Source organism: Pteropus medius, unplaced genomic scaffold, assembly GCF_902729225.1.
Source record: "Pteropus medius unplaced genomic scaffold, Ma_sr-lr_union100, whole genome shotgun sequence".
NCBI classification, from domain to species: domain Eukaryota; kingdom Metazoa; phylum Chordata; class Mammalia; order Chiroptera; family Pteropodidae; genus Pteropus; species Pteropus medius.
The window spans coordinates 4,795,288-4,809,431 of NW_024340692.1; the positions used below are offsets into that span (position 1 = coordinate 4,795,288).

The window sequence follows — 14,144 nt, forward strand, 5'->3', positions numbered from 1 at the left end:
GCTGGTCAGATGTTTCATGAAAAGAGTACTTTGGCAAATAAATTTTGGTTTTGAAATTTTTCTGGGATGGAGTTTCTGAAATCCATTTAGTCTTTTTGATTCCTGGTAACCATAGTTGTGACAGATTTAGGTGCCATTTGTAAGATATGTAGATGATAAATTATCTAGAGTATATTTTAGGTCCAAACAACTGCCGGTGATATATAATTAAATGTCCCACTGGATCCAAGTCCAAAAATTCTAAAAATACTTACATTCTCATCTCTCAGAAATAATTAAAAGGGACCCCCTCCCCTATTTTATCCATGATTGGAAACTGTAGTGTCAGCACACTTCCCAGGCATCCAGTGTTCCCATCAACAGCACTTAAGCAGGAATGTTCTGGAGGGGTCATAATAAGGGAAACAGAAGGCCTCAGGAAATTCTCCATCATTTTTCAATGATAGCATTTGTCAGAAGAGGAAATTAGATGATAGAAAAATACTGAATTGGATAACTTTATCATTGACTCTTAAAATCCAAGAAAATAAAACTTCTTGGAAGACAGTTGGGTTGATAAGTATCCTACGAGAAATGCAGAAATGTTAAGAAAGAGAGCACATTTATGAGGACTGAGAGAGAAGAGCAAACAATACTGCTGGATTATCAATGAAGCACAGACAAAGGTCATTGATGGCAACCATACATACTGAATATTTGTAGCATGTCCTCAGAGATTGGAGAGGACATGCTACAAATATTCAGTATGTATGGTTGCCATCAATGACCTTTGTCTGTGCTTCATTTGGAGAGGTACCAAAATCACAATAACCCAAAGAGACTTGGACCCCTCTCTGTTTAGAGTCATCTATCCAGTGCAAATCTAACTATTGGCTTAAACCCTTCAGTGACTCTTCAGTGCTTACAGGGCAAAGACCAAGCTCGTTGGCAAGAAATGAAAGACTCCAAAATCTAGGCTTTCTCACCTATCTCACTTCATCTCACATTATCCTCTCTCTATCTTATGCTTTAAGCTCCAGTGACACCCAGCTTCTTATAGTTTTCTATTTGTAGCAAAGTACTCTCATCTCCATGCCTTTGATCTGGCAGACTTCTGGTTAAAATGACCTCTTTCCTCTTTCTATATCTGCCCTTTTCTATCCATCCTTTCAGAGTCAGCCTGACAAGGCTTCTCTGAATGTTATTCTTCCACAGTCTTTGTTCAGAGCATATCCTTCATTCTCCCATAATAACTTGTATATATCTTATCATTTTACCTGCCATCTTATAAATATTAGTATTCTAACGTTTATAGTTTCTCTTTTAGACCTAAAGCTTCTTGAGAGTAAGGACTATATTTTGGAGAGACAGTTCTCCACAGTTGGCTTGTGTTTCTTAATGTCTCTTGAGCAAAGGCAATGAGTGCCTTTCATCTGTACTATCCTTTCAAGGATGTTTGAGCAAACAGCTTTGGAAGATATAGTATCTCCTTCTAGAGCAGAGGGCAGATTTGTTTACTGTACAGTAAAATAAAGATAATGCCTTCTTTTTAGGCAAAGGGCAGACAGGCTTACTGCCCAAGAATAAAAGATTCAGGCTCTCTAAACTCAAGGTCCCTCTTTTATAATGCACACTACTGCACATCTGACCCTCTTTACTTTGTCTGATGTGACCTGAGTTTCAGAGAAGTAATGCAAATGTTCATACGCTGGCTGTAAAGAATAGTCATTGCAGGTCGATCATTCTTCAAATGATGCCAAGTCTGTAGGATTTCAGGCTTGTAAAGAATTCCTTTCTGAATTTCCTTTTTAATCTCTATTGATATCCCCCTTTTAAAATCTCAACCTTTTTAAAATTTAGTAGTGTTAAGTATGTTCACATTGCGGTGAAAACATCACCAAAACTTTTTGATTTTGCAAATCTGAAACTACATATCCATTAAATAGCGGCTCCCTTTTCCCTCCTTCTCCCAGCCCCTGGTAACCACCATTCTACTTTCTGTTTTAAGAATTTGACTATTTTAGGTACTTCATATTGTAGAATCATACAATATTTGTCTTTTTGTGGTTGGCTTATTTCACTTAGCATACTATTCTCATTTCATTTATGTTGTATCATGAGGCAGGATTTCCTTCCTTTTTAAGGCTGAAAATATTCCAGGGTATGTATATACCACATTTTGTTTATCCATTCATTTGTTGATGGATATTTGGTTGCTTCCAGCTATTGGCTGTTATGAATAGTACTTCTATGAAAATATGTGTTCCAGTATCTCTTCAAGCCTCTGTTTTCAATTCTTTTGGATATATACCCAGAAATGGGATTGCTAGATCATATGTTAATTCTACGTTTTTTGAGGAAACTCCATACTGCCTTCTCTAGTGAGTATACAATATTACGATCCCACCAATATACACGAGGCTTCCAATTTCTCCATGTGGAATTCTTAAGACTGTTTTTCCTCCTTGAGAGATTGATTCTCTGGGGATTGTGACTAGAGGAGCCATTGCCTTTTACTTTTTTAACTTTTGAATTAAAAAAAATTATTAGACTTTATTTTTTAGAACAGTTTTAGGTTCAAACAAAATTGAGTGGAAGGTAAGAGATTTCCCATACCCGCCCTGCCCCCACACATGCATAACCTCCCCCATTATCAACATCCCCCACGGAGTGGTACATTTGTTACAAGTGATAAACCTATATCAACACATCATTATCACCTAGTGTTTATTGTCTATGCTAGGGTTCACTCTTGGTGTTATACATTCTATGGATGTGAACAAATTTATAAAGACATATATCCACCATTAAAGTATCATACAGAGTAGTTTTATTGCTCTAAAATTTTTCTGTACTCCACCTATTTATATCTCCATCCCCCAACCCCTGATATTTTCAGTCTTCATAGTTTTGCCTTTTCCAAAATGTCATATAGTTGAAATCATACAGTATGTAGTCTTTTCAGAATGACTTCTTTCACTTCATAACTTGCATTTAACATGTCTTTTCATGGCTGGAGAACTCATTTTTTTTTAGCACTGAGTAATATACCATTGTCTGTATGCACCACAGTTTATCTATCCACCTACTAAATGATGTCTTGGTTACTTCCAAATTTTGGCAATTAAGAATAAGGCCACCATTGCAGGTTTTTGTGTGAACATACATTTTCAACTCCTTTTGATAAATATCAAGGAGCACTATTGCTGGATTGTATGGCACAGAGTATGCTTACTTTTGTAAGAAACCATCAAATTGTCTTCCAAAGTCGCTGTACCATTTTGCATCCCTACCAGTCATGAATAAGAGTTCCTTTTGGTCCATACCCTTGCAGATGGTGTTGTCAGTATTCTGGATTCTGGCTATTCTAAGAGATGTGTAGTGATATCTCATTTTTGTTTCAATTTGCATTTCCCTAATGTCATGTGATATACGGCATCTTTTCATACATTTATGTTTCATCGGCATATTTTTTTGGTGATGTGTCTGTTAGAGTCTTTGGCCCATTTTTTGATTTGTTTTCTTAATGTCATTGAATTTTAATCTGACCAAAGAATGTGATTTTTTTTTTTTTCCAACTACAAAGTGTGTGCTCATTAAGGAAGAGTACACACTTTGTACTACTCTTCTTTATCTGGTCAGTGGAGAAAAAAGTCAATAGTTAGATGAAAAGTAAATGCTGGACACATCAGTATTTAACAGACACATCACCAAAGGGTCAATGTATATAATATGGGAGGGGCATATTATCGAGAATACAAATTCTTAAGGCAAAATCTTTTTACATCACATGTGATAAATCTCTTCACTGGTCTTAGTCTTATGAAAGACATGTTATAATAGCCTATAGCACATTTATTTGTGGTACTTACCATAATTCAAAATTATTTAATTTTGTGATTACTTTTTAAAATATAGGCATAAACTGATTATGGCATAAGTTATATAAGACCAGGAGGCATGTTTTTTTTCTACTGATGTTTCTTCAGTGATGAACCTGGTGCCTGGTGCAATGAATGAGTGAGGTATGGTAGAGAGAATCTTGTTTGCAGAAAGGAGTCGTGCAAGTTCTATACTCAGAACCATCATTAAATAGCTGTGATTTCTTGAGCAATTTACTCTCTCAGCAATGGTTTACCCCATCTTTAAAGAGAAGATTTCATAACTGAATACTTTTTTTTTCCAGACAGCATTACCTAGGGTCTTGGGGTTTTTAGGAGTGCCCCTGGACTGCAGAATGGACAAATTCAAGAGACAGGAGCTGCTGGCCCTCTATCCCTACTTTGGAAATCAAGAGCTCCTTTTCTGTTTTATATATTGGGATTCTATGAAAAAAGTTATTTACAATGCTCTTCCAATTTTTAAAATGTTTGAAAACCTATCATTTAAATCAGAAAGTCTCTAAAATCCATTTCAGCACTAACTGCCTGGATTGTTCTTACCCCAGAATCCTTATTTCATTCAGGTTTTTGCTTAAGTGTTACCTCTCAGAAAGACCCTCTTTGACCACCATATCTCTTGGTATAATTTGTATAAATTGCCTTAGCATCATTTTCCATTTTATGTGGCAGATATTAATGCATAAGTCTCATCTCCCCAACAGCACCTTATGCTCAATATTTAATATAGGGATAGAAATGTAATGGAGAGAGCATTCATAATAGTTATTGTACATTAGACACTTGACATTCAAAGTCTTTATATATACCATTTAATTTTTCTTCTTTTAAATGGAGGAAGAATACTTTCTTCAACATTAATAGAGATCAGAGTTAATAAATGAGAAGAGCAAAGCCTTGGTGAAAAGAAGATTCTGAGCAGTGGGCAAAGCTTACTCACTGGCTAGATGATTAGGGCCATCTCTCTCCCCTCTGTAAAATCCTTTAGTGGCTCCCTATTGCCTCAAAGATTAAACTACATATCTCTCATGGTGCCTGACTATCCTGCTCAGCTGCTTCCCCACTCTTCTTCTCCTGCTCCCATTTGGAAAATCTTTCCCCACTCCACCTTGTCCTAATGTGTCAACATTCATAACCCCTACTCCTTCCCTAGTTGCCCTAAGGTTTTTCTGCTAAAGCTAATATGAAAGACGACTCCCTTCCTTTTGGATTGCAAGCCATAGGAATGTAGTCCTGCGCTGAATGTGGTCTTCTTTGCCACAAAGTGCCTGTATGGAGCAGAAAAAAATAAGGTTAATATGCAACGTGAAGCAGAGACAGAGATTGGCAATAGAAGGAGAGAAAACTGATGCTGTGGTTTGAGTTCCTAGATCCACTCAAGGTATGAGAGTTATTGTCAGGGTTAAATGAATTAATAAACTCATGTAAATAAATATGTTCATAAGGATGTACATGTTCATTAAATTGTTATCTATCGTTAATTATATCTCAATATATAATATTTTTATGTATTCTTCTCCAACAAGATTATAAGGTTTCCAGAGCAGGCATTGGGTTTTACTCATCACTGTCTCATGATTGGACAGCACCTTATTGAAAATTCAGTGGTACTTGTTGAAAGGAATTCAATAGATTAGCACATTCTGGTTTCTGTGAGACATATCCAGTATATGCCTTCAACCTCATCTTTTTAAACAAGTTATGTTAGTAGGTTTGTGCCATTTACTCCTAAGATGTGAAAATCATCTTTTGCCTCTGGGTTTGTTTTGTTACTTTCAGAGTAACTTAGGCTGAGTGGCCAACTGAGGCTGAGCAGCCATGATTTTTTTAATATAACAACTGTTTTTATTTTGACTTTTCATGATGAAAAATGCATGACTTTAGAGAAATAGAGTTAGGCAATTTTTCCAGAATCAGTAAGCAAAGACTCCCAACTCTTTGGTTGTTCTGGTGTTAAGCTTTGAAAGACCAAATTACTCCAAAATCTCACAAAGATAGCTGAAATGTAAAACATCTTAGAATTGTGTATGTTGCCTTTAATAAATTTTCCTGTAAAAGATGAAGATAAAGAGGATTCCTGATAATTTTTTCATGTGCAGAATTCTTAATGTCTGTTTACTTTAAAGCTAGCACGTGAAGCTGTGTTCAGATTAATTAGTAATGAGAATGATGCACTATTTGATTTTTTTTACTTTTATTTTTCAATTAGAATTGATATTCATATGAGTTTGAGCCTGTTTGATTTTTAATTGTGAGGACAGAGTGAAGCTAAATGAGTCAATTTATTCTGATTTCCTGACGGAATTTAGTGGACAAATGTGGAAATGAATGTAATGAGTAGCATTTTTAGTCTGAAGTTTTCATTTCCACAAGCAATAGCCTTGAATATGGAGAATAGGAAGCATCTGCTTGAACAGATTCAGCGAAGCACATGATCGGCCCTCATAAAATTAGAGGACCCAGATCTTTGATTCTTTCAGGTCTCTTGCTAGATCATTAGCTCCAGACATAAATCAAAGTTCTGGGAGAGAGATTCCTTTGATTAACAGCTATATTGCTTGGTGTGTGCATGTGTGTATTTGGAAAATCTGTTCCTTTGACATCTCTACTGTCAGGTGTACCCTCTTCCAACATCCTCATTCAGAAGATTTTTAAAAGATATTTTATACAGAAACTCATATCTTTTACAAATAAGAGGTTTATTTTCTTGCTTTCTGATCCTCATGCCTCATTTTTTTTCTTGACTTATTATATTGGCTAGGATCTCCTATCCAATGTTGAATTGTGGGGACTGTAGCAGGCATTTTTCTCCTGTTCCTTCTTTAGTGGTTGCTAAAATTTACCGTTAAGCATGAGATTTCTGACAGAAATCTTTGGGTAAAAAGCCATTCTATTGCTAGTTGGCTAATAGTGTTTTTTGTTTGTTTATTTATTTTTAGTGAATGAGTGTTGAATTTTATGGAATACTTCTCTTCTGCATTTATTAAGATGACATGGCTTTATTTCTCCTTTAATATATTAAATGGCTAGATGTTTTCATTTTGAACCGTCCTTACATTTTTGAAATAAACCCTGTTGATCATGTCTTTTAAAATACATAGCTAGATTAGATTTTCAAATATATTATTTAGGATTTTGCATTTATGTTTAAAAGTGATATTTGTCTATATTTTTCTGATTTTAAGCAGAGTGCACAGATCCTTTTCCCACCTTGCTTGAGGATTATTTCCTGTTGTCTCCTAGCCACCCTGTCAGCTCTGAGCTCTGAGGTCAGCGAGCCTCAGCCTCCAAACCTTCCCACTGGGCTGTGTTTCTGTTCTTTTCTGGTACACAGAGGTATTGATTTTGCTTTTATTTTATTTACTTATTTGCTTTTAAACTGATCTATTTAGAGTGTAGATATGTGTGTCCTTTCCTCTCTCGGACTGATAGTCTTCTTTTATTGCAGCATTGCTTCCCATAGCCATCCAGTTTTATCGATTCAGTGGAAAACCAACCTCGCAGTGCAATATCACCTCTGTGCTTGGCGCCATCAGAAACGTTTAACAGGTGTACTAATTTCCTTATATGAGTTGTTGGTGAAGGTGTTGGCTGTGCATCTCAGAGAATGCCATACTCTACAGCAATTCAACAAAATCACACACATTTATAATCCAAAAAGGTACGCCAGTTTCCAACACATGACATTTTATGTTTTCTTCCTATCACTCCAGCCCTAAGGTTAGAAATAAAGAAATCTGATTTCTTTCAAATGCATTTTGTTCCAGCACTAAGTTCAGAAGCACATGCTTTTAGGGGAATAATTTTCGCCTAGATCTTTTTAAATACTTTGGCTTTGCATTTCATCTTGTCCAAAGAGTATTTTATTAATGTTGATAATGGTATTATTTCAATAGACTCTTCCATTTTTGGGAGATATAAGAGAAAGAGTGACTTATTTGTATAAGCAGGTGCTTCAGATTTGTTCAGCAGAAGTTAGGCCAAACATCGTGTATATAATTAACTTTATGAAAATTACATTTCCTGCTCCTATTTTGGAATGTCTTGCTATCTAAATTTGTTACTTTTTGCTTAGAATGCTGAAGGTAGTTTTTCTCGTTAGAAGTGATATAAAACATTTATTCGTTTTTAGACTAATTAATGAACCTTATTAACACAGATGTTGGAAGAAGCACACTGATGCAACTACCTACTAGAATTCTTTTATCAAGTAGATTTTGTATCTCAACTAATAGCAGCTAGAATCATCTTCATTTCTTTGCAGGTGAGATATTCACAGGCGGGCAATTTTTAAATTGAATCAGAACAAAATTGTCTATCACGTTGTGTTTCCTGGTATCATAAAGGCTTTATTTCTTGCCCTTTCAAGATTAGTATAAATACACATTGTCACTGTATTCTTTTTGACTAATAATTGTGTTTATTAAATAATGTTTGTTTACTTATAAAGAGCTTAGGGATTCTTCAATAAGTTTCACCCATTTATTCTTACAGCAAAGAGAATGAATTGAAAGATTTTTAAAGATTTTAAATTTCTGGAGACTTTGAGTAAATGCATATGTATCATTGCTGACATATTTAAAAAACATGTTTTTAACTTAATTATTTTTCTCTTCTTTTACCTTTTTATTTGTTTCTTTTTTCCTTTCTTCCTTCCATCCTTCCTTTGTCATATAATTTTCTTACCTTTTTTATTTCCCTCTCTTTTTCCCTCATTTTTCCAAGGAAAGGGGTATGATATGATGACTTTGTTAGGGTAAACCACAACTTAGGTTGAATTGGATTTATAGTGCCCTGTACTTTTGGCTAAGGTTTTGCATAGCTAGACATGTCTCAATATAAACATTTCCCTTGAAGTCAGATAATACTCCAGCTTCTCTATATATGGTCAGTCTAAAAGTTAGGCCAGATAGTATGCTATTTTTTTTTTTTTCTTGAGACGAAATACAGGAAAGCATTTTAGTGTGCAGTAGTTAAGGAACAAGATTCTTACTCACCCATTGAATCCTGATAAGTTTAACTAAATGAACCTCTGTTGAGAGGACATTTCTTGACCTGTGAAATATCTGAATCAATGGGGTCATAAACTATATGCAAATGAGATGAGATTAATGGAACTTTTGTGGATTTATAAAAAGAACTAGATACACGAAAAGCTTTATAAATGGAAAAAACTAAGGTAATACTTAAAAATACAACCCTAGAAATCTCTTTTCCCTTGAATCTGTGACAAAAGCTAAGAGGGGCCACAACCCCTTCCTCCTCCCTTCTCAATTTTGGGCAACTTGTCTCAATTGAATAAAAGCCTCTCAGGATGGGAATTTGAAGAAAAGAGGAGAAAAAGTGTGTTTGAAGAGTTTGAAGGTTCAGGAAACAACTGTGTGATTGTGTATATGGGTGGGTGTGAGCATGTGTGTGTGTGCCTATGTATGTGTAGTATGTGTGATTATGTACACACGTGGGTGCGAAGGGTGTGAACTTGTGTATGCATGACTGTGACTATGTTTGTGTGTGTATAGGTATGCCGCCTGTGACTGCCTATGTGTGTGTAGCATGTGTACACCTGTGTGTGGTGTTTGAGTGACTGTGTGTATGTCGCATGTGTATGTGTGTGTGAGATGTGTATCTGTGTGCTGAGGGCGGCTGGTGGGAGAGGCAGCTTTCGGCTCAGCCAGTGGCAGAGCAGTTAGTTCATAACTAATAGTGAGAAAGGAAGCTGGGGAGAGACTAGGAAGAGAAGCAACCGACCTCATTAACAAAAGCTCAGTTTAGTCCCTGCGGACCCAACCAGCAGAAGGGACTGAGGAGCTGTGGCAATCTGCCAGGGAGGTTGAGATCCCTGCAAACAGTTGCAGGCATCCTTTATCATGCTCTTCTCAGAGGGAGTCCTGAGGCTTGGCAATCGGAAAGTTCTCAAAGCTGCTGCTGCAGCAGCCTTGGAGAAACCCAGCAAAGACAGTGAAGTGTGTATGTGAACTTCAATTCTATATTTTTGCATTGGGTGAGTTAATGGATTTTTAGTACAAAGAAAGCTAACACTCAGCTGACCTGAAAGACTGGAATTTCAGCTCTCTTTCCTTTCCTGGATTGTTTTTCTTCCCCCTTCCTCTCAAAGCTCTTTAAACCAGAGATTAGCCGGTCAGTGACTCTGATCCCGCCTGCCCTGGGCCAAGGATTTCTAGCTTTTGGGCTTGGAAAGGAAAACCACTACCTGTAAGTATCTACTTTATGTACTGCCTCTCAATTTAACTGTGAATGTTGTTAGCAGAATATCCCAGAGATTGTGTGTGTGGTGGTAGCATTAACAACCAAGTTACAGTGCAGGAAGTGTACAGTCTGCTTGCAAAGTTTAATTCTCATGTAAACTCAGAGGGTGGTGACTTGCAGTGTTAAAAAATAATATGCCAAAAATTGGATTCTCTTTATTACATAAAAATTTATATCTCTTCTGAATCCATTTCCAATGATTCTCACCAATGAAATAACCATTTAAAATTTTTGTAATCCCTCACGCTCCCCAAAATCAGAATGTTCCTTCTCAGCTAAGTGAAATGGCAAAGGGAAAAGATGCAAAACTTAATGAAACAGATAACATCCTCATGGTATAAAGATATGGAAATTTGGAGGTGATGATTTTTGGGTAGCTTTGCTTTAGTTTAGTTATATTTGGATATACATTTTTAAAAGTGTGGTTTCTTTTTTAATGGGGATGAGAGAGAGTGTTGGAGAAGCAAAGAGATCATATTGTTCTGAAGTTTTTGATTGATTTTGCTTATTACCCAGATTTTGTTTAGAGATTCTGGTGCTGTCATAAACAGTTTCTTTCAGTTTTCATTTGGATCTCGGAAATAATTTTTAAGGCATTTAATTTTTATTTCTGCCTTTTTACTATTACTCTCAGTCTTGTTGCGTGGCATGAATTACAAAGCTTGAAAAGAGCATTTCCGGAGGCTGGTTGGAATTTATGGCCTGGGAATCTTGCTGCAGAGATTAACCTCTTCAGGGCTGCTCCTTAGACCAGACCTACTGGTAACCAATGCTCTTCAGGTTTCTACTCTGGAAAACTGATACTGCCATCTCCTGCTCTAGTTAAAGCTTGAAGGGTTGCTTCTAGGTATCCTGCCTGCACTTGAAGGGTTGCTTCTAGGTATCCTGCCTGCACTTGATAAAAGTTCTGCCTTCAGCAGAACTCTAGGAAAATGGTAACTACCTTTGCTCTTTGACTCCATCAAGGATTCTCAAAATTCTGTGTGCATAAGAACCACCAGCCTGCTTGGTGAAAGACAGGTGCCTAGGTCACACTCTCAAAGAATTTTAGACCTGAGGAGGGGGCAGGAATCTACCCAGGTGATTCTGATGCAGATGAGATCACGGTTGGATAAGCACTGCTCTCCTTTGTCCTTGGCAATTAAATTCTTGTCATGTACTTGGTTAATATTAAACATCATATCTAATTAATAAACTTGAGTTTGGGCTGATGTTGAATATAAGTTATGTGCAAAATGGTTTTACATGTTTGATTGACAAACCAGGGCTTTTTAACTAGCTTTCCCACCAAACTCACCCTTTTATTTCTTGCTCCCTTTTTCATCTCTGCTTTTCCATTTCCATGAAAGAGAAAGGGAGTTGAACAAAGGTACCGGACACCATATTCCCTGCCCCTATGTGTTGAGCTGTATGATTTAACCTGTCCCCACATGGCCAACTAATATTCGTCTTGGAAACTTTAAGCCTAAAGCTGTTCTTAACTCTTTATCAGCTTCCAGGGATGCTCTGCTTCTGGGACAGGCTAGGCTGAACCCAGCTGACTTTCTTGGGACTTTTCAGGGGCAGCCTAATTCATAGAAACTGAGTTTAGATTTGACCAGCCCATAGGGATTGGCAAAAATAGGAGGTGATTCCTCCATCATATTAAGGTCCTCATTTGACAATATAAGAAAGTAAGAAAACCTCCATCCTATCCCCAGTGATATTTTATGGCATTGTATATTTATAGTAAAAGGAAAATAGGATGCGATCATCAGCACCCCTTCCTTTTTCAAATATTCATGGGTACCTGCTACATGCCAGGCTCAGTGCTAGTTTCCAAGGACTCCAAAATGACCAGCGTGAATAGTATGGACAGAGTCCTTGTCCTCATGATGTTTCAAATCTTAATTGTTGCTAACCAATCTTGGATGAGCCACGTACTCTCTCTAAGCATCACTTCCTCCATTAATAAAGCAAAAGGGCTGAATAAATGAGTTTTGGTATCTTATCAGCTCTGGTCTTCTGATACTGATGGATACGGCTCAGTCTTCTAAATTCAGTTATTGGGGAATGGGAACTTAAAAAAATTTTTTTTTATTAAAGTACAGTTGGCATACGACAGAATGGGAACTTTTTAGCATTTGCTTTGAGAACAGGCCCAAAGATATGGCTTACTGCTTTTCTTCAAAAATTTTCAAGAATATTTTATACATTTTCTTTTTCTCACAAATAACAAGACCACCAGTATAGTGAGTTAGACAAATGCCACCTTTTTCAAAGCACACAGTCATTCTTCACAATGGAATCCTGTAACTCTCTAGAAAGGCTGTGTCTCCAGGCCAGGTTACATAGGATAGCAGCCTCTTATCTTGTCTGAATCTGGTGTTACTACCCCTTTGGAGAGCTGGGTGGTCTGAACAGGGCTTGCCAGCTTCCATACTTGCACAGCTTGCAATCTGACCCTTTTATTCAAGTGATTTAATAGCTTTTGTGCTACCAGGTGAGAAGCTCAAAGAGAGACCTTTGAAGGGCTGGGGGGGAAAAAACAACAACTCCCTAATGAAATCTTGCATTTTGTCTGTTGTGTAGCTTCTTTCACTGTGGTGACTGGAGCAACATTTTCAAAGGATTCTAAAAATTGGCCATCAGGATAAGAAAATATAGCTGTGATCTCTGTGCTTTTCTGACAAATATACCCTCCAGTTGTCTGAAGATATCATGTTTGAGTGGGAAACTACTCACTAGAGGACAGAGTACAGGAAAATTGTAAAGTTAGATTTGTTGTTGCTGTTGTTGTTGTTGTTGTTTTACAAAATGTTCTCAGCTTCTCTTTGGTAAATTTAAAGGAGATGGCACAACAGTCTTTAGTTTCACTCATCCCTCCTACTTATGGGGTTGTTGATCTGATGTCAGAATACTTTTTTTATGCATCATGAAAAGGCTGCTAAGATTGTATATCACTTTTCACTCTCAACTTTATCATTGAAAATTCTTATCCGGCTACTTTAGAGACGGGAACAGATAACACTCCAGGACTCACTAAGCCCCAAGTTCTTCCATCGGGTGTTGCATCTCCATGGGGAGCCCATCTCTTCATTCTATCAAGTGTTATCAGCTAGCTGCTCAGTGCTTACAAATGCTCTCTGAATTCTTCTCTTAAAATAAATGAGCCAGGACTTTGTCTCATGGGGTAGCACTCAATGCCATGGTATTTTCATTCCAAGGTCTACATTTTTTGTTAGCACAAAAATTCTTTATTTTGTAAATTATTAGTCAAAATCATTGTGAAGTTAAGAGACTTTCAGAAAGGCTCAAAATTCACAGATGAGGACTCATCCAAATGTTTGAAAGTTGTTGGATTTTTTTAACAATTCCTTTCTTGGCCCAGATCTGCTTTTCCTGTAAAAGTGATTCTCCTCATTGGAAAGACAACACAGCAACACAACAGTGATAATTTAATTCTGTTTTATGTAACTCTTCCCCTTTATTAGAACATGGTTGGATGATTCTACTTTGTCCAGTAAGCACTAGTGATTGTTTTAAACTCAAAAGGTAGTATTGATAGATCATGGAGATTAAAGCAGAGTAGTGTAGTAGAAAAAAAGAGTGGCCTTTGAATAAATTCCAACTGGGTTCCAATCCTGTGCTGCAGTATTCTTTGGTTCTGTAATGTTGGGTGAGTTACATAGCCAGTTTTCTTAGGAGTAAATGAGGATATTAATACTTGCCTCACCAGGTATTTGTAAGGGCTAAAAGACATTTGGAAAGCACGTATCACGTACATGACATATGATAAGTGCTCAATAAATATTTCTTCTTTGAGAGAGGACTAACAGGTGTTAAGGCTGGATAAAATCAAACATGTGGCAACCCACTCAATTTTTTAGGTGAAAAGAAAAGAGAAATGAGTAATAAAGCTTTTTCCCCCCCCAGATCTCATTGACTGGGCAGAACAGCTCTCGGCCCATTACTCCCTGGCCTTTAAGCTCTGATCTGCAGCCTAGTTCTCCTTTGATT

General features: G+C 36.9%; 1 protein-coding gene across 6 annotated transcripts in view; it reads left to right on the plus strand.

Annotated features, from left to right (window-relative positions):
- The first annotated feature begins 9,260 nt into the window (after positions 1-9,260).
- FREM1 (FRAS1 related extracellular matrix 1) overlaps positions 9,261-14,144 on the plus strand; it is a 138,289-nt gene continuing 133,405 nt past the window's right edge. For 3 of the 6 annotated variants that reach the window (XM_039875149.1, XM_039875283.1, XM_039875202.1), the window contains exon 1: positions 9,263-10,091. The gene's annotated coding sequence lies outside the window, so the exon portion shown is untranslated. Of the gene's footprint in view, positions 10,092-14,144 lie in introns of all 6 variants that reach the window. The other 3 variants (XM_039875056.1, XR_005655539.1, XM_039875193.1) reach the window with 3 other exon arrangements.